Genomic DNA, 13,348 nt, shown 5'->3' on the forward strand with positions numbered 1-13,348 from the left:
AGTAGGAAGAAGCAAACCTTATTTAATCCTACCCTCCATCCGTTCCACATCTTGTCCAGTACATATTATTCACTTCCTGCATTCCATGTAATATGTTTATATAATAATCAGTCTAATAATAAATAATAAAACATAAAAAACAAACATGACAGAACAATAAGTATAATAATCAAGACTCTTCCCCCTTATATTTAGCAAACATCAACTGCTTGTATTGTTTTTTGAATTTGCTCATCTCGGTACATTGTTTGAGTTCCTTACTCAATCTGTTCCATAATTTAATTCGGCATACTGAAATGCTGTGGGTTTTCAGCGTTGTTCTCGCATATAAGTGTTATAAATTAAATTTTCCTCTAAGATCATATTTCTCCTCTTTTATAGAGAAATACTGTATGATGTTTTTGGGTAGCAAGTTATTGTTCACTTTATGCAAAAATAAAGGGTTTGTATGTTCTCTATACGCGGCATTATGAATTATCCTCACCTATCTTTTTTGTAGTACATTGAGTGAGTGAAGATTGCTTTTATAATTACTACCCCATATCGCCACACAATAAGTTAGACATGGTAATACCAAAGAACAGTAAAGAGTGATTTTTGATCAAGAACAAATTTTTCTTTATTCATTATTGAAGTATTTCTTGCCACCTTTTGTTGTATATTCTTACATTATATTTTTGATATGAGATTTCCAAGTAATTTTTTCATCTATTATGATCCCCAGAAATTAATTTTCTTTCACTCTTTCAATATCCACTCTGTGTGTGTCTTGCCTTTTCTTTTGCTTTTTTGTGAGCCTTGCAAACAAAAGACCAGCCTCAAAAAGGAATGTTAAAAGAAGAATGTGTAAAGAGCAGACAAATATAATATATACTAGGGATGTTCCGAGCTATTGGCCACCGGTTAGTATCATCTGATTTCCGTAAAAAACATGTGATCGGCATGATCGGCACCCAGGGCAGATAGAGGGACCATGAAGTCGGGTGTTGGTGGCACACACACCGAAGGGCAGCTTCCAGGTCCTGGTTTGCCCGTTCCGTCTGGCCGTTGGATTGTGGATGGTATCCTGACGACCAACTGACAGATGCTCCCAGATACTTACAAAACGCCTTCCTTGTGGCTGCAGCAAATTGTGGGCCCCTGTCAGACATCACATCGAGTGGGATACCGTGGATGACAACCACATGTTGGACCAGGAGTTTAGCTGTCCGCATGGAAGAGGGGAGCTTGCCACTGCACATTGAACCAGCTGAGATATTAAGCCACATGAGGCCTGGGATGACGTGTTTTCTCATACTGTCATGCTTTGTCTGTCATTCAGACGTTTTCACACTCCAAAAGCCCAAAGACACATCCTACATCTCGAAAATGTAAAACTCACTGATGCAAGAGCAGTTCTAATAGTTCACCTGTAGAAAGGGAGAACCTTGAACTTCAGGATGTCAGTCAATCACACAACAAGGGAGGGAGATCAGGGCACCAAAACATGTGTACGTCTTCATTTAACCCACAAGTGTTTGAGTGACTGGTTAAACAAAGGCTGGAGGGAACACCCAAAGCTTATATTAAGCGTATCTTTAAACCCATTTACTGTGCGCATGAGAGGGCTGGCCTTACCTGTTGTTGCTGGAAAAATGTGCAAGTGTTTATGTTGAATATCATCGAATACAGTCCCGAAAGTGTTTGCATCGATTTGCATATAACAGCTTTATTTTACTCTCACTCCACAATGCACTTCAACACATGTAATAGAGACACACAAGCTAGATGGACAGGGGTATACAAGCTTCATGTCACGCGAACATTTCTTCAATTGTTAGAGAGAACAATGCCATGCATAACAATCACAGGGATGTCTACCACCCGGATTATGTTCTCTATATTGATGCATGCAAAGTAGAATCCCTGAAAAACAGGCAGTAGATTAGACACTGTTACAGCGACCCTTGCAAGTAATCCTTGCACGAATGGCACTCGGAATGTTCATCTCCCAAGACACAGGTTGGGATTAAAGCAGGGAGTTATCGACATGTGCAGCACGTTCAAAGAAAGCACAATTAACATAGAAAGTGATGCAAGCTGCACTTCTTTGTGAGAGTGTGGAGCTGAGCTAGTGCCTCTCCATAAACAAAAGTGAGCAGCGAAGGAGAGGGTGATGAGGAACTCTTAAACTCCAACCCATACACACCACGAGCTATATTAAAAGGACAATGGCTGGAAACTTGCTCTTTGTTGTCACTGCCATCATCCACCCTCCTACCTGCAAAGCATTCTTTCGTAGTCAACAATATGAACTTTCCTTTTTTTTGTCAAAGTGCTTTGATGTGCTACAAAAAAAAAAACATACTACTATAGGCTTATTGTGCTTTGGGAAGTAGAACGTTGATGTCTATGATCCAAACACCACATTTTGAAGCTTCTTCTTCTTCTTTTTTTTTTAATCTCATTCAATTTTAATGAAAGGACAGAAAATAGTTACATAGTTAACTTTTTTCTATGTTATGCACCACTCCAAGTTCCCAAGAGTTCATGTATTCAACTATGTGTCTGTGACTAATGACTCATTTGACAAACTGGATGACTGCAGTTCTCATTTACATTCTTTATCTTAAGATTTGAGGTTGAAATACTGTACCTGCACTTTTCATGTTTGTTTGATAATGTTCCATTTCCGTGAATTCATGTACTTGGACCCATCAAGTTCATGTAGCAGTTACCTGTCAGAAAATTGTAATCATTTATTGTTTACATTTTTTAAATAATTTATTGTGTATGCTGCCTGGTAAGCTTTGGTCATGTTACATGTACCACTGTTGGAAAGAACATGACAGGTGTTTTGTTGCATTCATTGCTACATGTACAGTATTTATTTCCTTCAACTGTGAGATTTATATTTTTATGCAAAAAAGAAAACAGTTTATTTCATACGCTTGCTCATGCATGTATTGACATCTATGGGTAGGTCATATTTGTGCAAATTTTCAGTATGATTAAGAAGTGCTTCTCCGTTTCTTTAGTTTTTCTGTGCATACACATAAACAGTAATGGGAAATTATATTGTGCACTTTATTCTTTAATACTTGAACAGAATGTTATAGGAAAATGAGTGAGATCCATAGGACTATTGCAACCGATTTTGAGATAAATTTATGAAATCATCATTGTAAAACGGACATTATTTTGAATCTAACATGGACATCTCAGCACAAGTATAGGAAAAAGGCCTGTTTGACCCTCGGGCGACGCCGTAGTTGTCACAATGTAGCTACAAGCTGGAGCAAATATTGAGTAGTGAAGGAGAAAGAAAGGGGTATTTTGATTGGTAAATTTAGCTTCAAAGCCCTGGCAGATGGCTCTCGCAACACAGTTATTTGTATCACTGTCGCTGTGATTGGAATTGTCACAGACTTCGTATGTCGTCGTCGACTTGCCAGAGAGAAGCAGAAATGTACTGAAGCGCTGCCGGTATTTTTTACATTGACATTTATATAGTGGAACGGCATATGAGTGTCCCAACTTACGAGTGTTTTTTTGATTGACACAAGCTGTAACCAGTTAAATGCTAACACATAATTACATATTTATCCAATCAGGAAGGCGTAACGCCCCTGTGTGGGTGGGACTCAAAGGTAGCATATCAGAATAGCCTCTTCCTAGTTTCGGAACGTCCTGCTGCCTGCTAGGAGAGGGGGTCTGGCATGCTGTACTTAGTGATATCTTCCAGACAATTTCATCACTAAAAGATTGAAAAGACAGTAAAATGTGTCCGCCTGATTGCTTCTTGGGAAAACAAACTTGGACGGTTCAATGAGGACCAATCAGCGGGTGTTTTGTTGACCAACCAATGAGAGGACAGCATGCTATTCAGTACTCTCTCACAGGTAAACATGGAGGAAAAAAAAATGTACTTGCCGTGTCAAATTTCCCGGAGCTATTTGACATTTCTAAAAAAAAATATAAAGATATAAACCAAAAAAAGCACGGGAACTTGCTGGCGCCAGAGTAAACATATCAGGTAAGTTTACATTAGCGCAGCGGCACACAGCTCAGTCAGTCAGTCAGTTTCAGTCCGTTGAAACAATCCAACCATCTTCTTCCGCTTATCTGAGGTCTAAATCAGAGTTTAAAATAGATAAATAACTCTGATGTCTTGTATTCTTTCTGCTATAGGCTATGCTATGATTTCAAATATACGACTTTTTAAAATTTACCAGACACATAAGGTGTATTTCCACAAAGTATTGGTATTGGATTGGTATTGCTGATCCCTGCCTGAATTTTACCTTTTTAACATAACATTGTAATGTGCAACAAGAAATAAACAGCCGTCCATCGGTCCAATTTTGGTCAGCTCACCAGAAAAACTCCCGGTACCGATGGCTTATCGGCTCATGGAAGGCCTTCTCACACACACAAGCTTAACTGTCACTTCTACACAAGCTTAACTTTCACTTTCTATAGGGGCGAGGCAATTGCTACATATTCAGGCTACTTTCATTCTGGGTTCTTTGTTCATCTTGTCAATGTAGAGTCTAGTGCTTTAATCAATGCTCAATTGTTCATACAATTTGAAAACCTTTTAAATTGTGTTATCATTGACTGCTCCAATAGCAATGTGGACCCAAGAGGGGCACATGTTAAATAGGAAGTGAATAAATGTATTAGCAATTGATGGGAAACAATGAGGGGTAGAATTGAATGAGCCCTGCTTCTTCCTACTCCTTTTGGACATGTGGATTTGCCAATAGTAATATATGATGTATAGCAGGGTAAGACGTTTGTATGTCCAAATAAAATTAAACCATGAAACCATTCAAATTAAATCATTAAGAACCAAGAAGAAAACTTAAGAAAAGAAATAACTTTTACAGTAATTGCGGAAAAAAAACGAGTTACAGTTGCCAATAATTGCTGACAAGACAAGCTAACCAAACTCCAGTGAGTTAGTTCATTATGTAAGACGGAATTCTGGTCAGTGGTGTCAGCAACATATATAGTCGAGATCTGTGATCAAGAAAAGTGCCGAAATAGTCCAAAAGTCATACCAAGTTCTGTTTTACCAAGTGCATAATTCTGTTTACCATTAAAATAGTAGTTATAATACATATAACATGGGTAGTCAATCTGATTACAATGACTGAAGTCAGAAGATGCTTTTACATCAAACAGCACATGCAGAAAGACATTCAAGGCCACACACATTCAAAGAACAGATTGCTTGGATGAACGTTCATATTGGGACTGTATTATAAAAGAAAACACTATAAGAATGGGAGTCAGGGAAGAACTGATAAATAGAAAAAACTTTGATAAAGCCTGTTAAGATTTATATTTGCAAGAAAAAGAGGGGGTGTAACCATAACAGAAATGGGCAAAAAAAGAAACAGATGAAAGTATGCGATTACATGTAATAGAGTTAAGAGAATGTACGGCATCGGTCTTTATCAGGTAGAAAAGTGAGCTCCTCCATCTGTTCACACCCCCTCAGCTTTGTGAGGAGAGCAGGATGTCTTTCATCCAGTTTGTCAGAGGGATCAAAGCTAAAATGCTACTCATTTGAAACTGACCTCAATTTGCACTGCTGTTCACTCCATAGGTTTCCTTCCCCTCCCTCCCCTCCCCACACCACTGTCTCGCTCAGTGAACACCGCACATGCTCTTTGCCTTCCTGTATTCCACACTACCTAATCAGCAGAGGAAATAGCTTATCATCTCAAAGCCATTAATTGTGCTATTTTTAAACAGCACATTAATGCTATGGAATAAACGTATGACACAATATCACATTAATCATTCGGAAGAGGAGATAGGTATGCTGGGCTAACAAATGACTTTGTGTTTGCGCTGGTAAAATAACCTGTTCACAATAGCGTTACACGGGCCTATACTTCAAAGAGCAGCCTGTTTAGCTTCCTCTCTTTCCAATGTAGAGTCTCTCAGCAACATCTCAACATCATTTCTGCACCTACACACAAAATTACACATACCATACCAAGTGGAACACATAGAATTTATTTCAGCCTTTTTTTTTAATGCTATTAATCAGTTAGTCGATGGTTTGCAATGTTACATATATGATCCATTTCTCATGCATAGTAAATATTCCTTATTTGAAAATAATTAAACTTGTGTTTGAAGTACCTAAATAACTATGTTTTGTTGGGGGGTTTTTTGTTTAGTTTTGTTTTCCTTTTTTTCAGGAGAGCATGGGGTTTACAAATATACAGTATGTAAGTTGGGCTCTATACTGCTGTGTGTTTTACTACTTGTAAAATATGATATACCAATGTATTTGAGTTATTTATGAGTGTAATTTGTTTTAGTCATTGTTCCAACATAGTCATGACAATATGTCACATAAGAAAATATTTAATATTTTTATAACTGAAATATAACCTCAAACAGTTGTTGATTTAAATTTCAGTTGTTTCAGTTTTAGACCATTTGTTTATAAAGTTATTTGTGTCAAGAAACAAAGAAAGAAAATGAAAGTCATATGTGTCAAGTGTGCCATGGCTGTCAGTACAGTGAAACAAGTTCACAAAATAACAATCTTGGGCGCCCCCTTCTGGGTTGTATGAATTCTGAAAAAAAAACCCGTTATAAAAGTTTAGCGTCCCCCCCCCCAAAAAAAAAAAAAAAACGTGATTTAGTACATGAAAAAAAACAAAACAATATTTAATTTAATTAGGTTTACTGTACATAACTTCCTTTGGGGCATTTGAGTTCAAGAGCATGTTTGGGTTAACATCCAGTCCCTGTCTCATAAGAGAGAAAATTATGATTACATTTTTTGGCTCATCCCATGTCTGCGATTGGCTGGCGACCAGTCCAGGGTGTACCCTGCCTCTTGCCCGAAGTCAGCTGGGATAGGCTCCAGCATTCCCCCACGGCCCTAATTAGGATAAGCGGCATAGAAAATAGATGGATGGGTTCATTCCATGTTAATTTTTTTTCTTTAAAATGACTCTCTGTCAAATTAGTATTGTTGTAACTTTTGCAAGTTTGCGTGGTGTCCAAAGTCTGGCCCTGGGGCCACTGGTGGTTCATTTTTGGCCCACGGCAAAAAAACAAAACAAAACGTTAAGTGCATCACAACACTGATGATAACTGAGGATGATTATTAAGAACAAAGTTGTTTGCGATGTAAAAAAAACAAACATTGGCCTCAATTTGGATATTCAAAAATCCATCCACCCATCCGCCCATCCATCCATTTTCTATTCAAAATAAACAACTGAAAAAAATAGCAGTCTATCATCTACAATTAGATTTGCCTTCAACTGGAAAATCACAGGGCGACGCGGTGGCCTCATAGTCAGGAGATCGAGGGTTCAAATCTCCTTTGGTGCATTTCTGTGCAGCATTTGCATGTTCTTTCCAGTTACTCTGGTTTCCTCACACATATTATATATGTCCATATATGTGACTAATGAACAATAGCAGTCACAACTCGATGTTATTACTTTTTACAACTCTGTTTGTATGTCCCCCTCTTAACAAACTTGTCCATAACATTTGCTCCAGACTTGGACTTGTCTTATTCTGCTTGTTTGAGCTCATAAGCTCTTTTTTTCATTTTGCACATAGTGCCTTTTGCTCTGTTTTTCCTATGTTTTATGTTTTTTTTAAATTTTATTTCTGCATTGTGCAAAAAGAAATGAGTCATGAGCGATGAATGGTCCCTGGGCCACATGTTGGACACCCTTGATTTTATGACAACAGAGCTTGTGCTACATTATCATGTTTTGAAACCTTATTTAACAATAGAACATGAACTTATTCACTAAGGATTTTGGTTTCATTACATTCAGTAGACGCATGCGCACACGCCTTATAACACAGACGAGCAATTTAAAAAAAACGTTCATGATGGTTCCTGGGCTCCATGCAAGCTAGTGCCGATTTGAAAGCTAATGTCCACGGTGCAGCACATGTGATTAGACAACCAGCTGGAAATTACAATGCAAGACCATCAACCGCCATGGCATGTAATGGTTGTAACTTTTTTTCTGTAACAGATTCGGGGAAACATGGCGGTTAGCCTACTATGTACTTTAACAACCTGTTGATGTTGTAACATTGATGTTCTGAATTGTGGTGTTCGTGAATGCACCTCGCTGAGAATGTCATTGGTGGACAGTGAGGAAGAGACGTGTCTGTGGGCTGATCTGCATACTGCGTTGATCTGAACTGTTGGCGGTAATAAGACATAAAAATAGTTCCAGTGTCTGTGTGACTCTATCATGACGCCACAGCACTTTGCAGCACGCAGATCAAATTGATCAGGGTGTCAAACTCACTTGCACAGGGGGCCAAAACCGAAAGCCGACTTTACTGTAGGTTGCGGGTCTAACGGAACATTAACGGGACATTACATCACATTAGCATTGACAAATATAAAGATAAGTAAGCGGCCTACATACCTTTTATCTCGGTTCCCTGCCTGCGCAGTGCTAGGCCTGGAACATACCAATAAAATGCCCCAACCAGCTGTGGTTGCGTTTTCAGGCTGGGTCAAAATGCACATGATAGCTGGGGAATATGTTTTCATGTAGATGGACATTTTTTTTTTACATTGGTGTGGGGGAAATTTGCATTTTTAAAATATCCATGTTTGTGTCCTTTCATCCCTACTTGAAATGTCTATTTTGTGATCGCTGAGCCGTCTCTGAGGCCATGAATGTATCCTCACTGCTGACTTGGATGAGCGAGGAAAAGGGAGGCGGAGACGGCTGGGGATATATGACTGTGGTTTTTGTTCGTTTCAATAAAGGGATTGTTGACCAACCACCTTTTCATCATCCTCTCCATGTCCGGGCAAAAGCGACAGTATTTTGTATCAAAACAAAAACATGACAATCCGCAAGGTGGGTAAACCCGGAACAGTTTGTAGCTGTGGATTAGGAGGATTCCGAGTTTCCCAGGACGCTTTGCTGTAGTTAAAAGTGCCAGCAGAGGAAGCTCATGAGTTCCCGGAAGGGGCACCCAAGGCAGCTGTTGGCCAATGAACTGCTCTGCTGGGAGTAATGCATTATGGGTAGTTAAAAGTCAAAATAACTTTTTTGTGTTATTTTAAAGTCATATTGGTACTTTGTATTTTGTAGTTACCTTTTGAGTGTGTGATGATTTTAAGCGTTTAAGCGATTTTAGCATTCTTTGTAAGATGACGCTGTGAGTCAGACTGTTATATTGAGTAATGACCTCCTGCGATTTCCAATGTGTTGACAAGGTTGTTGTGAGATTTTTCACAGCTCATGATTGACTCCTGTCAAGAGCTACCTGGTCCTCATAGACTCATGTGTGAGACAAAGTCACTTTATGGTGTGGACATGTGTGCCTTATAGTCCAGCTTTATCTATGTACTAATCTTTTTTTCTCTCCAAATTTAGTAGAAGTGGCTTAAACACTGGGCAATTAAGGTAAGCTTGACAGGTTTTAAAACTTTAGTACGTAAGTATTTGTGGGAATCATTCTGGCTCAGCTATATTTTGCCACCATTGTGGATTTTTCACAGACTTTTCACACAGTGAAGAGTGTATGTGCCTCTTGATACACAGTAGCCTGTTGTCTGGCCGGAGGGGGGGAAAGGAATGGTGTTATGAGAGGCCATAGAACATGCTTCCCTAACTGGGGTGTTAAAGCCTGCACATATTTTGAAAAATGCCCATGTCTATCCTTTCACTTCCACACTTTTTTCAGAGAAGAGTTCACCATCTTGTCACAATACCATTGACTATCGCATCACCAAAATTAGACAACCTAATTACTTATTACTAAATTACTTGCCACCAGCTGGTGAGTTTTTGTATTTCTGTAAGTTATAAACTCCTGCCATAATTCAATATACTGCAAATTGAATTTGGTATTTATTTATTTTCTTTTATATTTTAAAAAGCAACTTTTCTCACTTTAATTTTTTTCTTTGCTGTTTTTATGACTATTTTATTGTAAGTATGTTGAGGTGTAAAAAACTACATGAGGGAGCTGGTGGAGAATGACTTCAGAGTAGAGAGTTGAGAGCAGGCTCAGACATGCACATTGTGGAATAATGACAAGTTACAAACACAGTTTATTAGGCAGTTTATTAATAACATGACACACTACTAACAGCCGGGCAGTAGCTGTGTTTATTTTCCATGGCCACAATAGTTTACTGAGCAGAGGTTCCTAAAGTGTGGGGTGAACTGTTGCGGGGTGGCGCAAGGCTGCCAAAGCCATGAATTTATTTTTCAGCAGCTGTGCTGGAAGTTAAACAAAAATGCCAAGTAGGATATGACAGCAAGTTACAAACAGAGCCACCATAAATAACCAGTACAATTTATATGTTTTTATTTGCTTGGAAAGGTCGGGTGTGAAAATTGGGATGACGCTCTGTGGGTATCTGTGAAAATATGTTACTGGGCAATGAGGAGGGTTGTTTTATTTTACAAACAATGTACAGGTTGGTCTATACTGAACAACAATAACTAGCTGGTTATATTTTTAAAATAATTCTACTGCTAGTCAAACTCATATTGCCCAGCTTGACAGTATAACTCTCTTAATAAGTAATAACAAATTTTTATTTAGAAGCACTTTTCAAAAAATTCAAAGGAACTTTACAATAAAGCAAGCAAATGAATTAATACAATATAAAATAAAGCAGTAAAATAGAGAAAATACATGGAGCACATATTACTTTACATGATATCACAGTACAGACCATCTAGCCGTGTATAAACAAAACATGGAATGTGGGCTAATCCTTTATAGATCATTTAGTTGTCTATGGGTGAGTGGGCCCTTTATCTCTCGGTAGGGAAGTGAGGCGCTGTGTCACTACTCCAGAAAAGTAGTTCTTCGTGTTAGCTGCTACAATAACAATGTCGCTTTAGCTTGGTTTACATACAGGTCAGTTATATAAATAGAACATTGTTGGCGTATAAATGAGTGGACAATGAGTGGACAAAAATGTACACTCACACACTCCAAAATCTTATAGAAATCCATTTCCACTGCAGCTTCCATTGCAGTTCCTGTCAGTGTAATGTCGAGATCTCCCCACTTTTGCCCACGGGGTGTAAAATACAAGATTACAGCTGAGTTTGACTAATATATAATTCATTTTAAAAATCACCTATGCAGTTATTGTACTAGCTAAAGTACTCACAAAAACCTGAGACCTGCCCAGGTTATTGTAATGTCAACATTCAGCATATGATCTCACCGCAATGATCTTTGACACTGAGGGATTCTACTTGTTTGATGTCCTGCAGTTGAAATGCCCTGCGCAGGAAGGAAGTGCTCACCCACTGGTCGCCTGTTCCATCTTCAGGAGCTCTAAGGGAGGGAGGGAGTGTTTCAGTGCAATATTTACAGTGACCTTTTCCTCTTACTGGCCAGGGGCCCATGGGAAAAAATTGGAGAAGACAAACAATGAACAATAGGGTTCAGGGATGAGCAATGGTGCCAGCGCAGCATGTTCCATTACAATATGTAGATGACAGATCATAGGGGGTCATCGGAAGCATCAAGGCACCTTGGACACCTGTTCCAAGAAGTTGGATGAAATATTTGAACACTAAATACATTTGTTTTGCTATATTTGTGTATGGGATGTACCACAGACAAAGTGGGCCAAACATTTCTGATGTTTGTTCTAAAATAGTACTAATTAATGTCAAAGGTCTTAAACTGTATGTTACAATAGCACCTTTTCCACCACTGGAACTTTTTCACTTTCTTTTCAAATTCCATGGGTTTCTGAAAAAGCCACTGCGCTCCCACCAAAATTACCCGGGTAAAAAAGTTCCCCCAGAGGCTAGAACAGTTTGAGCTAGTCACCAGGACTTTTTTTAAGTTAAGTTCCAAGAACTTTTGTTGGGGCAGTCTGTGCTGAAGAAGGCTGATTGGCAGAAGACACTTGTAGTGTTTCTACTCACCTGCCATGTTTAAGCCAATATGCAGCAGAGATGTGCGAATTGTGAGCAAATCCTTCAAAACGTGCAAGTTTTTTACTGAATCGAGACAGAGGGGAACTCGTCTCTGTTAACTTGCTCACTGGCTCACCCCTGCTACTGCTGGCTAAGTTAAAAAAGGAAACCAGGTAACATGCACATTAATTGTGCAATTGTTACTCTAACTGCATTTATATATAAACCACAGCTCTCACACACGCCCCCGCCCCAGACCTGGAGTACTGCAGCGCCTCAGGGAAATGTCTCTGTATTTCATTGTCCAATTAGCAAGAATAACGACATCACACTTACATTAAAGACATTACACAAATTGTGAAAAGTCATGGTGTCTAATAAATGTTTCTGCAAACATTATATTGGTGACATGCTGACAAACAGAAACAGTGCAGAGCACTCAGACAGTAGGTTCAGCTTGCACACAAAGGTGAGAAGATGGCACCCTCATCTCTGGTTTTTGCCCTATATTTGATCAGGAAATGTGAAAATTCAGCTATTTTACCTTAAAGTCTTTTTAGTGATTGGAATCATACAGAAAATACACCTATAACACTTCAATGGACAATTATTTAACAAATATATATATTTTAGTTTTTTTAATTTTTCATGACAGCCTCCACTGACCGCATGTCACTGGTGTCTTCTGTCACTGGAAATCATTTGGACTGGTGCATGTTTCCAGTGTCCACAACGTCATCCATCAAGTGAGTCTGCGAGGATGATCGACACTGCCATGTCACTAACAATTTTAAAAACAAGGGAAAGAAAATAATAATTCTGAATCACGTTAGTATAAAAAAATCCCAACATCCTTCTAAACTATTTGTAAAACACAAGCAGGATATAGGACAGGAATGGGATAGCTCTAAACTACTCAAGATAATCATGATCAGGAAGGACATATGGGACGGACAGACATTTGGTACCACCATGGTGCATCACTGATGGCCTCGAAACGTTCTCCTCTTTTGGCATCCTACACATGTCTGGGGTCATTATTTAATCTGACGTCGAGATACTGTGCAGGATAGTACATTGTTTTATGACCAAAAGTCAAATAATAATACATCTGTGATCAATTTTTAAATAGTAAAATATAAATACAATTTATGCAAGTATTGTGGGGGTATTCAAAATGCTCAACACTACTATATATATATATATATATATATATAAACACATTTTAAAAACTACTTGTTGCTGCTGACTAGAGTGCGGTATAAATGAACTAATTAGCCAAAACGTAATAAATTAAGTAGCTGTTAATATTACCATATATGCTATATATTACTACAGGAGGTGTTCCAAAGGCTAGACAATCCAAATTGCACAATGTTGGCTGAGGTGCCTCCGAAAGTGTGGCCTCTGTCAACCCTTCTGTCCTTCTGAGA

This window comes from Dunckerocampus dactyliophorus, chromosome 10 (assembly GCF_027744805.1).
Source record: "Dunckerocampus dactyliophorus isolate RoL2022-P2 chromosome 10, RoL_Ddac_1.1, whole genome shotgun sequence".
Lineage (NCBI taxonomy): Eukaryota > Metazoa > Chordata > Actinopteri > Syngnathiformes > Syngnathidae > Dunckerocampus > Dunckerocampus dactyliophorus.